Source organism: Schistocerca americana, chromosome 1 (genome assembly GCF_021461395.2).
Source record: "Schistocerca americana isolate TAMUIC-IGC-003095 chromosome 1, iqSchAmer2.1, whole genome shotgun sequence".
NCBI lineage: Eukaryota > Metazoa > Arthropoda > Insecta > Orthoptera > Acrididae > Schistocerca > Schistocerca americana.
Window position 1 is genome coordinate 859032048 of NC_060119.1, and position 17160 is coordinate 859049207.

A 17160-nucleotide genomic window follows, 5' to 3' on the forward strand; every position below is an offset into this window, starting at 1 on the left:
GTTCATAACCAATAGACTGTGATCAGAGTCCACATCCACCCCTGGAAATGTCTTACAACCTTGTTCCTAAATCTCTGTCTTACCATTATATAATCTCTCTGAAACCTTTCAGTGCCTCCAGGCTTCTTCCATGTATACAACCTTCTTTCATGAGTCTTAAACCAAGTGTTAGTTATGATCAAGTTATGCTCTGTGCAAAATTCCACCAGGTGGCTTTCTCTTTCCTTCCTTATCCCCATTCCATATTCACCTACTACGTTTCCGTTTCTTCCTGTTCCTAGTATCGAATTCCAGTCCCCAATGACTATTAAAACTTCGTCTCTCTTCACTATCTCAATAATTTATTTTATCTCATCATACATTTCTTCAATCTCTTCATCATCTGCAGAGCTAATTGGCATATAAACTTGTACTACTATGGTAGGTGTGGTCTTCATGTCTATCTTGGCTACAATAATGTGTTCACTATGCTGTTTGTAATAGCTGACCCATGCTCCAATTTGTTTTATTAATTATTAAACACACTCCTTCATTACCCCTATTTGATTTTGTATTTATAACCCTGTATTCACCTGACCCGAAGTCTTGTTCCTCCTGCAAACGAACTTCACTAATTCCCACTATATCTAATTTTAACCTATCGTTTTCCCTTTTTAAATTTTCTAAGCTACCTGCCCAATTAAGGGATCTGACATTACACACTCCGATCTGTAGAACGCCAGCTTTCTTTCTCCTGATAGCAACATCTTCCTGAGTAGTCCCTACCTGGAGATCCAAATGGTGGACTATTTTACCTCCTGATTATTTTACCCAAGAGGACGCCATCATCATTTAAACATACAGTAAAGCTACATGCCCTCGGGAAAAATTACGGCTGTAGTTTCCCCTTGCTTTCAGCCATTTGTAGTACCAGCACAGCAAAGCCATTTTGGTTAGTTTTATAAGGCCAAGTCAGTCAATCATCCAGACTGTAGCCCCTGTATCTACTGAAATGGCTGCTGTCCCTCTTCAGGAACCACACATTTGTCTGGCCTCTCAACAGATATCCCTCTGTTATGGTTGCACCTGTGGTATGGTTATCTGTATGACTGAGGCATGCAAGCCTCCCCACCAGTGGCAAGGTCCATGGTTCATAGGAGGGGGGAACAAGAGCCTATCTCACAAAAAACTTAACTTTTATAAACTATTAGGTCACCAACATGTTATGGAAATGCAAAGTAAATGTCGCTGAAGAGGTGATATAATAGCTTTGACATAAATTTCTATTCTAATGTGAACAACAACTGGTAACTAGAATGTGAATTACTTAACACACACAGATAAACAGCAAGTCCAGAATCACTGACGTTTTTTGAAGGTGACTATTAACAGCCATTAAGTAATGTATAAAATGCATTTTTGACCATCAGCTGCTTTTTTATTTAAAACCCAAATACTGACTGGTTTCAGTCACAGATCATATTAATGGATCCTATCCAAAGATGCAAAAAATATATGTAGTATACACGAAATGTTACAAATTACTTCCAAGTAAGTACAAAATGTACATGAATACCTTCAGAGTTAAAACAGCTTAACCCATAACATCATATCAGTCATTTCTTAACGTATGGCCACATCTCTTACGTACAGCATGTCAAGAATTCCAGTATACCATGTAGGACTTTTGAAGGTAAACGTACTAATAACATGCATAAACAGAGCAATACTCAGGAAAAGATCAGAAGTGTAAGTGTTATAATTGTCTAAAATATTGAGGAGTTGGTCAAAGGTTTTTAGAAATTATTTTCGTCGTATGGTACAAAAATATTTGGATGAAAAGTTTCTTACTAAATGCAGAGGAGTGGGCTATCTTTGGTGAACATCTTAGGTATTCCAGTAAAGTATTTTTGGTATAGTTTCACATGTAAATAGAAAAACGAAGTTGCTATTCCCAAATATAGAAGAACATCGATCTTATGATACAAGGTAGAATTCATCACAAAATCCTAATGTCAAAGAGTACCATAATCTTTGCATATACTCTACGAAATGTGTATAAACTAACATCAATTATATCATAAATATAATGAAAATAGTATCCATAGCAGAAAACTAGCTAAAATACACTGTTCAGAAGGAGGTTGAAATATCAGCTAGCATTCATATGCATCTAATTTAGAGTAGTAAGCAATTACTATAAAATATCGACTACATCTATGGGCAAATAGAAAAAGTTTTCCACCTAATTGAGGTAAGTGATTGCCAAACAAAATATTTACTTGCATATGTAAAGACTTATAACTGTTAAATGGAATGTAGACCTTTGGCAGCAGATGACTTATCTAATACATCAATACATGAAGATATGACCTATTCATTATAAAATGAGAACTACATCTTGAGAGGAAGAACTTAAGACCCTTCTATATATCCTATAGTATGGTTTTATTATTGTATTTATTTTAGCATGTTTGCTTAAGTTTCTAAGGGCGATTGCTAATTTTTTAATCCCTTGTGTTACCCATGTGTTTATCTTCTCACTGACTTTAATTCTTTTTAACACGAACATTACATCATAGCAATATTTATAATCAGTGAGGAAACTGTCGTACTTTTTGTCTACATCATCAGTTTGTTCTGCGCCCTTTTTAGCATACCATTAAAAACCCTTATGTTGTGTACATTAATATGTCGTCTTTGAATATTTTTCTGTGACTGTGCATTTCATATTGTTCTCATTCCTTATCTTCATTTTTAAAGTTTTATGGTCAGAAAAGCCTGTATCTGTTACTTCAATATTGTACTCACAGCTTTGTTTGTTGGCAAATCTCTGGTCAAATGTTGGTTCAGACCCAGTCCCATATCTGTTAATTTCCTGCACAATAAGGTGAATGTTGTATGAGTTAAGCAGATCTTATAATTGTACCTGTTCTTATTACTTTTGTTAAAATTAATGTTAAAGTTACCAAGAACTATTGTGCATTTTGACCTGCCTCTCAATTCATTTAAAGATCATCTATATAATATAACAAGTGAGTAAAGTCACCTGATGGGGACCTACAGATGCAAGCAACGACAGTTTGACAGTCTGTAAGTTCATAAATACAACATTCAAAATCCTTTTCTGTTAGTGTGATCTACTGGGGAAATACAGGTATGGTAAAAGAAGCTACCAAACTTAAAAAAAGGGCTATTATAATAATGAAATGGATTCCCTGCAGAGTGTCATGTAGCAAAATATTTAAAAAATATAAAATAATGTCTCTTCCTAGCTTATACATCTATGAATGTGTCTGCTTTCTGAAAACTCACTAAGAATTTTCAATATTAAAGAATCAAGTTCATAACCATGAAACAAGGAATATAGATGATATTCACAGAGACACCAACAAAGGACTACTCTACCAAAAATGTGTAAACTACCAGCCCAAAATACTTTTTAGTGCATTGCCTGCTACTATAAATAAAATTAAAGAATTTCATAAATTCAAGGTAGATCTTAAACAATGTTTACTGACACATAGTTTTTATAAGGTAGAAGAATATCTGAATATGGAAAAGTAATAATATCTATATACACTAACACAAACTATTCGTATTTATTATCCAAGTTTTTAAAATAAATTATATACAAGAAACTATATTGTAATTGACTACATCCATACAATGTATATTGTTAACAGATGAATAAAGAGGTTGAATTGAAATTGAACTGAACATACTTCACACAAAAGACAACTTACTGGCAGATGAACATGTCAAATATAACAAAAGTTAAAAATTGAATTTTTGGATGTATAATATGCTAAATGTAAAACAAGGGTGAGAAGCTACAAACATACTATGAAACATGATCTAATCAAATAGAAGCTACTGTAGATTTGGAACTTTAATTAAATGTTTGTTCACAGGACCCATGAGTTATAACATAACTCTTGGACCAGCTGAATGCTATACAACAGATTCACAATGAAATCTAACTTCTTCTGAAATATATTGCAGTGAAAGAAAGAAATCAACGTTATACTACTGTTTAACACTAGAGACCTATATCAGAATACTAATAGGGTACACATACATATACAATAAACTGCAAGTGGGAAGGTCAGCTATAGTTTTTATGTCATTAAAAAGTACAATGAAGGAGTAGACAGGGTACATTAATAGTGAGTCTAACAGCAAAAAACGTATGTGACATAACATTGTATTATAAACAGTGTATTATATGGAGGTATGACAAACCCACAGTCTTAGACACACATACATATCTATGACTATTAAATCATTAGGATTTGGGCAACAATTTATGATGAACAAGAGTTGCATGGGATGTGAATAACAAGTCACAAAACAATCCATCCTTAGTGCAGCTGCATAATGAAGGACTAGAATAGGAGGTAAAGAAAATTGTGTGTAATAAAAGTGGCATTAGCATCAGGTGTTGATATTAAAATGTTAGATAAAACTTGTCACATGTATATCAGACAATCTCCTCATATTATAAAACTAAGCCATAAGGTTTACCATGAAGAAAAGGCTAAAGGTAGGGAGGGTGATGGAGGAGGAGTAGTGGTAGTATTCAGGGAGACAGGTTACGGAATAGAATCAGGTATGTGAAATAAATCACAAAAATTCTCTAATAAGACCTTATTTTTTAGTTTTTTGTTCACTGAGGACATCATTTGGATGTTTTTTTTAAACTTATGAAAGATTTCAATTTCCTTTAGAAGGTTAATACTTAGCTCTCTTTTTCTTGATGCAGTATTTTTATTTCTCATCAGTGTAGTTAGAAGCTTTAAGACAGATGCCTAGATCCAAAGTGTTTGCTTGTTGTGTGTGTTCAAGAAACTTTGTCTTTAGTTTCCTCCTTGTGTGCCCTATGTAAAACTTTTCATATTGAGGACAGTTAATTTTGTACACACATGGTGGGTCATATGCTGACTTTTTTACACCCACATACTTTGCAGTATTGATGCAATGATGTTATCAGTTTGGAAAGCCAAGTCTCACTAATTATCTTAAATAGATGGAGTATTTTGTCTGAGGTACTACCCATGTATCAAAAACTTACATATATGTTATTTCAGACAAAATAAGGAATGCATTTAAGTAAAAGTAATGTGACATCAGCTTTCCAAATTGATAAAAGCATTGTATCAATACTGCAAAGGAATTTTACATAAAAAAGTCAGTGTATGAGCAACCACATGCCTTCAAAAATAACTGCCAACAGTTGGAAAACTTTTACTTAGGGCACACTCAGAGGAAATGAAAGACTATGTAACGCCGGAAATGCATATCCTCCTATTTTCATCTATTGTACTATTATTTTTTTCCTTGTTTTGTTACCTCAAGATATGACATTTCTGTCTCTTTATATATTGTAGTTGTTTTACTGTTTGTATATATATATTTATGCACTCATGTCGATGTATAATTGGTTTGTTTCGTAAATATTATTTGTATTTTTACGCTGGGTGTTGCCTAGGGAAAACTGCTATCGAACGATTACATCGATAGGTCGTGTGAAGAATCAAAGTGTGTAGGATCTTTGGGAGTGTTAACTTTGCCGCGTGGGGCGCGGGCAGTGGGAGTCTGGCGGGAGTAGCGAGTGGAGCAGGTGTTGTGTGACGCTCCCGCGAGTTGCCGCGCTTTCGGGGTTTGGCAGCATGTAATTGCGCTCGACTCGCGATGATAGTTTCTGACATGGTGTCGCGGACGGGAAGCATTAGCTGGCGCACATCAAGAGCCCGTTTCGCCTGGTGACCGTGTCGAGAAGAAGGCGCGCCAACATCCAGCTTCTGCAACAGCGACGGCCGACAATGAGTGACTGTCGCCACCTCCTCGATCGACGGCTTCAAACCTTCAATCAACCAACAAGGAAGACTAAAAGCACGTAAAGTTTCAGAACTGTATGGCAGACCTCAGCTTTTCAAATTGTTCCATTTGCCTCGCAAAATTACAGCAACTTAGCATGAACTTTTGTTGCTCATTGTCCCAATTTCATTGCCAAGCAGGGTCCCTTCCTTTTCCGAAATGAACCCGAGAGTCGTTGAAATTCAAACGCCAGCATTAAAATAATATAATTAGATTCCACTGCTTTAATTTCAAAGTTCAGTAGCTGGCTACAATATTTAGGTTACACGAGCACAAATTTAGAGTGCGAGTTTTGTTAGCATATTTTAGCTTACCTGTGACTGCAGCTCAGCTTGGTACATACTAAATTTTACTATTGTTAATAGTTCAGAATCATTTAATTCAAGTTCAAAGTTAAATCTCTTGTTTCTAAATTGCGTAGAGTCAAGTTGCTTTTGAAATGATTGTTGAGGTAGTCCAAGACTAACCGTATTTTACTGGATTTCGATGTGCTTCAGAAAGAAAGCTCACTATTAACTTCAGTCACTAAATTAACTTTCGATTTTCCGGTTTTATTAATTCTTTTGCTAAATTAAGTCAGAGTGTAGCGAAATTTATTACTTCTGACAAACTTTCAGTTTTCACACTACACGTGTCAACCTTCAGTTGCCACGCTTCTAGCGTTAATTATATGTGTAATAACCTTTCTTTTTCAGTTACTATAGTAATTGTCCTTAGGACTGGCGACCGTGATTTCCCCCAAATCTCAAATATCTAATTACCGCTAGTTAATTGTTAACGTAACGGCCGCACATTTACTTTCTTTATTAACTTTACCCCTTTTCAAAATTAATTTCCACCAGTTTCATTTGCATTTTTCATTTCATTTAGATGTAACCCTTTCCTCCCTCTTTACCGATAGATTAACTTCGGTGACGATTGCTTTTCCCAAATTTCCATTAGGTACACACGGTTTAATTTTTCACTGTCATTAAGGTCGATAAGTGAGGGGGGAGGTTACAACTAAGTTTCTTGAACACACACAACAAGCAAATGCTTTGGCTCTAGGCATCCATCTTGAAGCTTCTAACTACACTGATAAGAATATAAAATAATGCATCAAGAATAAAAGGGTTAAGTATGAACGTTCCAGAGGAAATTTAAAACTTTTGTAACTTTAAAAAACAACCAAACGATGTCTTCAATGAAGCAAAAGATCTCAAAAATAAGGCCTTCTTAGAGAATTTTTGTGATTTATTTCTACCACTACCACTCCCCATTCCCTTTGGCTTGTCTTCATGATAAATTGATGGAGTATTTTGTCTGAGATCTTATGGCTTAGGTTTGTAATATGAGGAGATTGCCTGACATACATGTGACAAGTTTTATCTAACATTTTAATATCAACACCTGACACTACTGCCACTTTTATTACATACAATTTTCTTATACCTCCTGTTATGGTCTTTTGTTATGCAGCTGGACTACGGATGGATTGTGTTATGACTTGTTATTCATAGCCCATATAATTGCTGTTGTTTGTCATAAATTGTTGCTCAATATCCTAATGATTTACTAGTCATAGATATGTATGTATGTCTTAGACTGTGGGTTTGTCATGCCTCCTCATAATACACTGTCTGTAATACAATGTTACATCACATACATTTTTTGCTGTCAGACTTACTATTAATATACCCTGTCTACTCCTTCATTGTTCTTTTTAACGATGTAAATACTAAAGCTGATCTTTCCCCTTGTAGTTTATTGTGTATGTATGTGTACCCTATTAGTACACTGTTATAGGTCTCTAGTGTTAAACAGTAGTTCTTGTTGTGGTCTTCAGTCCAGAGACTGGTTTGATGCAGCTCTCCATCTTAATGCATCCTATGCAAGGTTCTTCATCTCCCAGTACCTACTGCAACCTACATCCTTCTGAATCTGCTTACTGTATTCATCTCTTGGTCTCCCTCTACGACTTTTACCATCCAAGCTGCCCTCCAATACTAAATTGGTGATCCCTTGATGCCGCAGAACATGTCCTACCGACTGATCCATTATTCTAGTCAAGGTGTGTCACATATTTCTCTTCTCTCTAATTCTATTCAATACCTGAAAATTAGTTATGTGATCTAACCATCTATCTTCAGCATTCTTCTGTAGCACCACATTTCGAAAGCTTCTATTCTCTTCTTGTCCAAACTATTTATCACCCTCGTTTCCCTCCCATTCATGGCTACACTCCATACAAATACTTTCAGAAACGACTTCCTGACACTTAAATCTATACTCGATGTTAACAAATTTCTCTTCTTCAGAAACGCTTTCCTTGACATTGCCAGTCTACATTTTATATCCTCTCTACTTCGCCCATAATAAATTATTTTGCTCCCCAAATAGCAAAACTCATTTACTACTTTAAGCATCTCAATTCCTAATCTAATACCCTCAACATCACCTGATTTAATTCGACTACATTCCATTATCCCCGATTTTCTTTTGTAGATGTTCATCTTATATCCTCTTTTCAAGATACTGTCCATTCCGTTCCACTGCTCTTCCAGGTCCTTTGCTGACAGAATTACAATGTCGTTGGCGAACCTCAAAGTTTTTATTTCTTCTCCATGGATTTTAATTTCTACTCCGAATTTTTCTTTTGTTTCCTTTACTGCTTGCTCAATATACAGATTGAATAACATCGGGGATAGGCTACAACCCTGTCTCACTCCCTTCCCAAGCACTGTTTCCCTTTTATGCCCCTCGATTCTTATAACTGCCATCTGCTTTCTGTACAAATTGTAAGTAGCCTATCGCTCCCTGTATTTTACCCCTGCCACCTCCAAAATTTGAAAGAGAGTGTTCCAGTCAACATTGTCAAAAGCTTTCTCTAAGTCTACAAAAGCTAGAAACATAGGTTTGCCTTTTCTTAATCTATTTTCTAAGATAAGTCATAGGGTCAGTATTGACTCACGTGTTCCAACATTTATGCGGAAACCTAACTGAGCTTCCCTGAGATCAGCTTCTACCAGTTTTTCTATTTGTCTGTAAAGAATTCGTATTAGTATTCTGCAGCCATGGCTTATTAAACTGATGGTTCAGTAATTTTCATATCTGTGGTATAACATGAATTTCTTGCTTTCACTGTAAAATATTTCAGGAGAATTTAGACTTCATTGTGATCTGTTGTATACCATTCAGCTATTTTAGAAGTTATGCTGTAACTCATGCTCCTGTGAGCAAAATTTTCATTAAAGGTACAAATCTACAATAGCTTCTATTTATTATATCATGTTTTATTATATGTTTGTAACTTCTCGCCTATGTTTGCATTTAGTATATTAAACATGCAAAAATTCAATTTTCAACTTTTGTTATATCTGACATGTACTTCTGGTCAATAAGTTGTCTTTCATGTGAAGTATGTTCTTTCTCTCAAGATGTAGTTCTCATTTAATGAGAAATAGGTCATATGTTTCTTCCTTAATTAAAACTGTTATTGGCAAATGCTATTATGTCCATAACCTTCATGTATTGATGTATTAGATAAGCCATCTGCAGCCAAAGGTCTACATTCCATTCAGTATTTTTAAGTCTTTACATATGCAAGTAAATATTTTGTTTAGCAATCACTTACCTCAATTAGGTGGAAAACTTTTTCTATTTGCCACTCAAAATATATACTTAGTGGCTGAGTGTGTAATGCCTTTTAGCTAAAGTTTTACTTTGTGTGAAGAAAGTTACTCATCACTACCACTATTATATTAGTGTGTTGTCAACATTCCTTAAGGCCAAATTTAGACACACAGTTGGCGATGTTGTGGTTATTTACCCCCTGCCTTTTTTTTTAGAGTATTTGTGTTACCGATATACTAGGCTTCTAATTGAGCACCTAACTAAATTTTATTTACATGTGATGTTTTCCTCTAGATGTAGTCGATATTGTAAAGTAATTGTTTACTACTGTAAATTAGATGCATATGAAAGTTGGCTGATATTTCAACCTACTTCTGAACAGTGTATTTTAGTTTGTTTTCTTTTATGGATACTAATTTCATTACATTTTTAATATAATTGATGTTTATTTGTATACATACAATTGAGTACATGCAATGATTATGCTACTGTTTATCATTAGAGTTTTATAATGATTTTTACCTTATATTGTAAGTTCAGTGTTTTTCTACATTTTGGAATAGCAACTTCCTTTTTCTGTTTACATGTGAAACTATACCAAAGATACTTTACAGTGAAACCTAGGATGTTCACCAAAGATAGTTTAGTCCACTGTTTACAGCAAGAAACTTCTCATCGAGATGTTTTTGTACCATATGATGAAAATGTTTTCCAAAGTCTTTGACCAACTCCGCAATATTTTATACAATTATAAAACTTACACTTCTGATCTTCTTCTGAGTACTGCTCTGTTTATGCATGTTACTAGTATGATTGCCTTTAAAAGCCCTGTGTGGTATAATGGAATTCATGACATGCAGTACATATGAGATGTGGCCTAAATTAAGTAATGCTGTGATGTTGTGGCTTAAACTGTTTTAACCCTGTAAGTACTCATGTATTTTTGTACTTACTTGGAAAAGAATTTGTAACGTTTTCTGCACACTTGTATTTTATTTTATTTTCTATCTTTGGCTAGAATTTGTGAAAATAATCTGTGACTGAAACCAGTCAATATTTGGTTGTCAGCTGAATAAAAATACAGCTGGTGCTCAACCTTGCATTTTAAACAGAATAACTGAATTTACAGGGGAAAATTGCAAAGGAGACAGAAAGTACTAATGTTTACTAACTGATGAATACCCTAACACCCTAAATGCATCACAACTAGTCCAATTTGTCCTTCACTGAGAACGTGCATGTATACCTGTCCAAGGTCTGCAAAATCTACCTTCCACCTACTAGCAGCAAATGGCCATGTTCCCTTATCTCCAGAGGAAAAGTGCGTCACTTTGGGGCAAGAATTGGCGTATCCCTAAACTGGCCAGTCAGAGGGCACAGTTTTTGTCATGCAACTAGATGCCGTTCTATCTGACAGCCAGAATTCATTCAGAGTTTCGTCAGGTAGATGTGTGAGAAGCAAAGCTTCAAATATGGTACTACAACGTTTGAGAATAATAAAAAGGGCAAGTTTGACCTCTACACAGCATTCAGGCTGCTGGCCCACGCTTACTAGAAGAACTATCATGGACAGGAAAGGAAGCCATCATCGTTACACTAGAGAGACTGTTGAATTGAGTGTGAAAACACAAAAAGTTATCTTGCCCCCATCCTCTTTCACTAATCAATGTGACCAGTATGAATCAGCACAGAAAGTTAACTACCCACACATGCATCTTACTGCAAATTATAAATTGAGGAAAGAATATGTATTTTCATAAACACATTAAAAAAGTTTTTAAAGTTGAAAGCTATGTGTGATAAATGAGAATGACTGCATATCGCATGCTTCTCCAAATAAGCAGTGGGGAAGTAACAAACTATTGAGAATCTCAATAGTGACCTGTGTGCACTGTTAAAATGGGCACAAAATACAGAGTTAAAGTTCAATCCATCCAAATCTCAGGCAGTACATTTACTCATACTAGGATCATTGGCTTGAAATATCAGGAATCCGCACAATCTCTTAGTCATAAATACTAAAAATATCAACTTCTCTCTCTCAGCAAACAGTCCAGGCGTAATAATAGATGAAAATGTAAGCCGGACTGAGCACATTACTGCAATGTGCAAGAGAGCATCAGCACCTCTCCATGATCTACAAAAATATAAAAATCTCTTTCCACTTGACCTAAAATAGAAACTTGTACAAACACTTATACTTAGGTTATGAATGCCTGTGTTCATTATGTCTGTGGTGTTCGAGGCTTTGAGCATATTTCACCATCATATGCATAGCTATCGTAGGTGCATGCAGACAAGTACAGAGATTTCCATAGCCACTATCTTCCCTGCTATCTTATTGAAATACATTGTTTCTCACATCTCTCTTCGACCTTAATGCTCTTGTCTGAATGACATTGTAGAAACACCCATTCCCAAAAGACGAAAATCCTTTGTGTCCCATTCCATAGTTCAGCCACATTCTTGAAGTCCTTCTCAGAAGCAGGACCCCGACTCTGGAATAACCCCCCCCCCCCAAATAGTATTAGAGAACTGAATAACATCTCCAGCTTCAAAAGGCAGTTAATGATCTATTATTATTATTTCTTTCTTTCCTTTCTCAGACGTTATGTCTGGTTAAAAAATGAAAGTGATGCGGACCTTCACCAAGCGTGACTTCCTTTTAACTGTACGGTATATGTTAAATTGCATTTAGCAACTTTTGGGTACTTGAACATGTATCAATAATTACAGATTTCTGTAGTTGTATATGTACGTTTGGATGTAGCTGTATTGCGTTGATGTGCTGGTGGATATTGTGTGGTATGACTCCTGTAGTTGATAGTATAATTGGTATAATGTCAACTTTATCCCGATGCTACATGTCCTTGACTTCCTCAGCCAGTTGGATGTATTTTTCAAATTTTTCTCCTGTTTTCTTCTGTATATTTGTTGTATTGGGTATGGATACTTCGATTAGTTGTGTTAATTTCTTTTTTTTATTGGTGGGTATGATGTCAGGTTTGTTATGTGGTGTTGTTTTATCTGTTATAATAGTTCTGTTCCAGTATAATTTGTATTCATCATTCTCCAGTACATTTTGTGGTACATACGTGTATGTGGGAACGTGTTGTTTTATTACTTTATGTTGTATGGCAAGTTGTTGATGTATTATTTTTGCTACATTGTCATGTATTCTGGGGTATTCTGTATTTGCTAGTATTGTACATCCGCTTGTGATGTGATCTACTGTTTCTATTTGTTGTTTGCAGAGTCTGCATTTATCTGTTGTGGTATTGGGATCTTTAATAATATGCTTGCTGTAATATCTGGTGTTTATTGTATGATCCTGTATTCCAATCATGAATCCTTCCATCTCACTGTATATATTGCCTTTTCTTAGCCATGTGTTGGATGCATCTTGACCAATGTGTGGCTGTGTTTGATGATACGGGTGCTTGCCATGTAGTGTTTTCTTTTTCCAATTTACTTTCTTTGTATCTGTTGATGTTATGTGACCTAAAGTGTTGTAGAAGTGTTTATGAAACTGCAATGGTGTAGCCGATGTATTTATATGAGTGATTGCTTTGTGTATTTTGCTAGTTTCTGCTCATTCTATAAAGAATTTTCTTAAATTGTCTACCTGTCCGTAATGTAGGTTTTTTATGTTGATAAATCCCCTTCCTCCTTCCTTTCTGCTTAATGTGAATCTTTCTGTTGTTGAATGTATGTGATGTATTCTATATTTGTGGCATTGTGATCGTGTAAGTGTATTGAGTGCTTCTAGTTCTGTGTTACTCCATTTCACTACTCCAAATGAATAGGTCAATATCGGTATAGCGTAAGTATTTATAGCTTTTGTCTTGTTTCTTGATGTCAATTCTGTTTCCAGTATTTTTGTTAGTCTTTGTCTACATTTTTCTTTTAGTTCTTCTTTAATATTTATATTATCTATTCCTATTTTTTGCCTGTATCCTAGATATTTATAGGCATCTGTTTTTTTCCATCACTTCTGTGCAGTTGCTGTGGTTATCCAATATGTAATCTTCTTGTTTAGTGTGTTTTCCCTTGACTATGCTATTTTTCTTACATTTGTCTGTTCTGAAAGCCATATTTATATTTTTTTTTATTATTTTGAGCTTTTCCTCATTACAGAGGCTTATCTCCAACATAATAATTTACTTGGAAATTACAATACAAACAATAAACGTTCTTAAACTATAATCTCAAAATATTTCTCCAGGTGTTTCGATCTTGTGTGTCCTCTTCCTCTGCGCCCATTCTCCTCATTATGTGCTGTACATTTTGGAGCCAGGTTGTCATAGGTCATCCTCTTCTTCTTCTCCCCTCCGGTTCCCACTCCTGTATCAATTTTGGTATTCTGGTTTTCTCCATTCGTCGTACATGCCCTTACCACTGTAATTTCTTCCTATCCATTACATCATATATTCTTTCTTTTATTTCCATTCTCCTTATTACTTCGGTGTTCCTTATCTTCTCTTTCCTGGAGATTCTTGCCAATCTTCTCCAAAAGTCCATCTCTAGAGCTTGTAATTTTTTAATGTGCTTCATGTTAATTGTCCAGGTCTCCATTCCATACAGAATCACACTCTCTAATATGGATTTGTATATTAATTTTTTAGTTCTGCTCATTACATTCCTGCTCCATAAGACTGAGTTAAGCAATCCAATGACCCTCCATCCGCTACTAATTCTTTTATTGATTTCTGACTCTGATTTTCCCTTGATTTCTAAAATGGATCCCAAATAACAGAAAGTGTTTATTTTTTTGATTTTCTTTCCTTCAATGTATAGCTCATCTGAATCATTAGTCAAGTATTCTGTTTTTTGGTAATTAATCTTCAAACCCCAAGTTTTGTATGCTACTGCTAGTTGATTGCACATGTACTTAGCATCCTCCCCATCTTGTGCTACGACTACTTGATCATCAGCAAATAATAAATGATGTAGGTAAACTCCATCTCTTATTTCTAATCCCATACTATTACATTTATGAGACCATGTTCTAAGGCTAATATCTATATAGATTTTAAATAATGATGGTGACATGGGACAGCCTTGTAAAAGGCCTTTGCTTGTTCTAAATTTCTGTGAAAGTTTATTACCAACTTTCACTTGGCAAATGTTATCTTTATACATCTGTTGTATTATTTTAATCAAGGAAGGGTTTATGTTTGCCATATGTAGTGCTCTCCAAAGTAATTTTCTTGGAACAGTATCGTACACTTTTTCTAGATCTATGAAAATTAATCCTATATTTTTTGATTTTTCCCTATGTTTCTCCAAAATCTGTCGTAATGTGAAAATATGGTCTACGCATGATCTCCCAGCCGTGAATCCACATTGTTCTTCTTGGGTTCTAAAATTTTTTTCCAGTTTGTTTTTAATTACTTTCGCAAAAATTCTCATTAATGTGTTTGTAACACAAATTCCCCGATAGTTTGAACAAATTTTGCGATCGCCTTTCTTACAGTGTGTGCCATATTTATATCATTGCTGAATACTTCTGTTATCTTTAGTAACTGGTTGAGTTGTTGATTTGTTGCTGCCAGTAGTTTTAGATTATCCATGCATAGCAAATGTGTGATTTTGTGTTAGTATGTTCCAGTGATATTATATCCATAATTTGTATTATTTAGCATGTTGGATAGTGGGTTCAGAGCAAGGCAAAACCAGAAAGGACTTAATGAGTCTCCTTGGTATATTCCACACTTTATCTATATTGGCTGTGATGTTATATTATTTGAATTTGTTTGGCTATTAAGTGTGGTTTTCCAATTTTTCATTACTATGTTTAGGAACTGTATCAATTTAGGATCTACTTTGTAAATTTCCAATATCTGTAGTAACTATGAGTGGGGTACACTATCAAAAGCTTTTTGGTAATCAATGTATGCATAGTGCAGCGACATTTGTTTGGTTTTTGCTTGATATGTCACCTCTGCATCTATTATCAGTTGCTCTTTACATCCTTGTGCTCCTTTTCAGCAGCCTTTTAGTACTTCATTTATAATTTTGTTCTGTGTTGTATGTGTCATTAATTTCTGTGTAATGACTGAAGTTAATATTTTGTATATTGTTGGTAGGCATGTTGTGGGGCGATATTTTGCTGGGTTTGCTGTGTCTGCTTGATCTTTAGGTTTCAGATAAGTTATTCCGTGTGTAAGTATAGCAGGGACTGCGTATGGGTCTGCAATTTAACTGTTAAATCATTTAGTTAGATGTGAATGTGTTGAGGTAAACTTCTTTAGCCAGAAATTTGCTATTTTATCTTTCCCAGGGGCTTTCCAATTGTGCATTGAGTTATTATTATTATTATTATTATCATTATTATTATTATTATTATATCATCATCATCATCATCAACATAATTAGTTGTACAGCACCAGTAGCAGAAGTACTGCCAATGTTAACTCTGTTAATTCATAGTCAGTATAATAAACTCACAATGTCTCTAGAGGCACTAAAATCATTTTGATACTGTTTGTGTTATTAAAACTGTTATTTCTGTGATGTAAAAAAGGTACAGTGTGTGTGAAACACTGGTCCAAAGTAACAGAGGACTTGATGGCCCTAATCAGATCAGGTTAAATAAATATACAAATAAAATAAATAAATATACCACAAAGAAATTGTTAAATAGGAATAAGTAATCAGTTACCAGTACTTCAGTGACCTACTCCACACCATAACTTAGCAAATCAGTAAGATTTTTGGATCATTTGATTATATAACCTAAACTCGAGCATCAGCCATCTTCCAATGGATGTCGTGAACGCATTTCCATTTCCTTTGTGACAGTGGTTAATGTTTATTGTTGATGAATGTACAGCCTCATGAAGTCATATAGTGGTTGGTAATCACTTGTACTATTACATTACAAAGATCACTCGTTTTCTGTCAGTATGAAGGTTAAGTGTACCCAGAGGTCTCGTAATTCGAAACTCTCGTAACCCTGTTTCTTTCAGGGTAAAAAGGTCTTCTTATTTTCTAGTCTCCTAAGTGGAGTCTACTACTATCATTTTAAAAATACTCACTGCAACAAGATGAAATCGACACCAAGCTGGCAGTGGATGTCAGGTGGATGAGTTGTCACAGGCCTTGAAGACCGAGTAGATGGAAGGCCTAATCAGCAAGCAGAACATCCCCACAGTCACCGCCAGTGCGAACACCGTTCCTGCATACCAGATATAACTATTGCTCGAGATGACATGCAATGCAATAATACTAAGGAACTGTCCAATCCAGCTTTATATCTACCTCTGGTCATTTGGACCAGTTTCATGTGTTTTCTGTTAAACCAGGCTTCCATTAATTTTGTTTAAAGCTCTTAAATTAATAATCAAGCTACAATAAGTAATCAGCATTGTTCAACAATATTTAGGGGCTAAATCATTCTTGCTAATTGATTGAAGAGAAGGTAAAGTAACTTAAATTTAAAGTAACTCTGGCATGCAATAACGCAGTGAATGGCAAAGAGTACACCTACACTCTTCTGAACAGGTGCTGCAGCAGGGAATTTCAGTTTGCGAATGCCATATTGATTGTGGTTCGACAGTCACGATACTCTGTTAACTGTCTGTAGCCGCGTGACTCTGTAGGGAACAGAAGGTCGTATGACGACTGTGTGCCTGCAGTTGAATGAGTCATTCCGTTGCTGTGTAAATGTCATCTCGCGTGTACAGC

General features: G+C 35.2%; 1 protein-coding gene across 4 annotated transcripts in view; it reads right to left on the bottom strand.

The window, feature by feature from the left end:
- The window catches only part of LOC124546908 (proton-coupled folate transporter-like), a 516873-nt gene that overhangs the window by 254127 nt on the left and 245586 nt on the right, over nucleotides 1-17160 (bottom strand). The gene's annotated exons all lie outside the window — the stretch shown is intronic.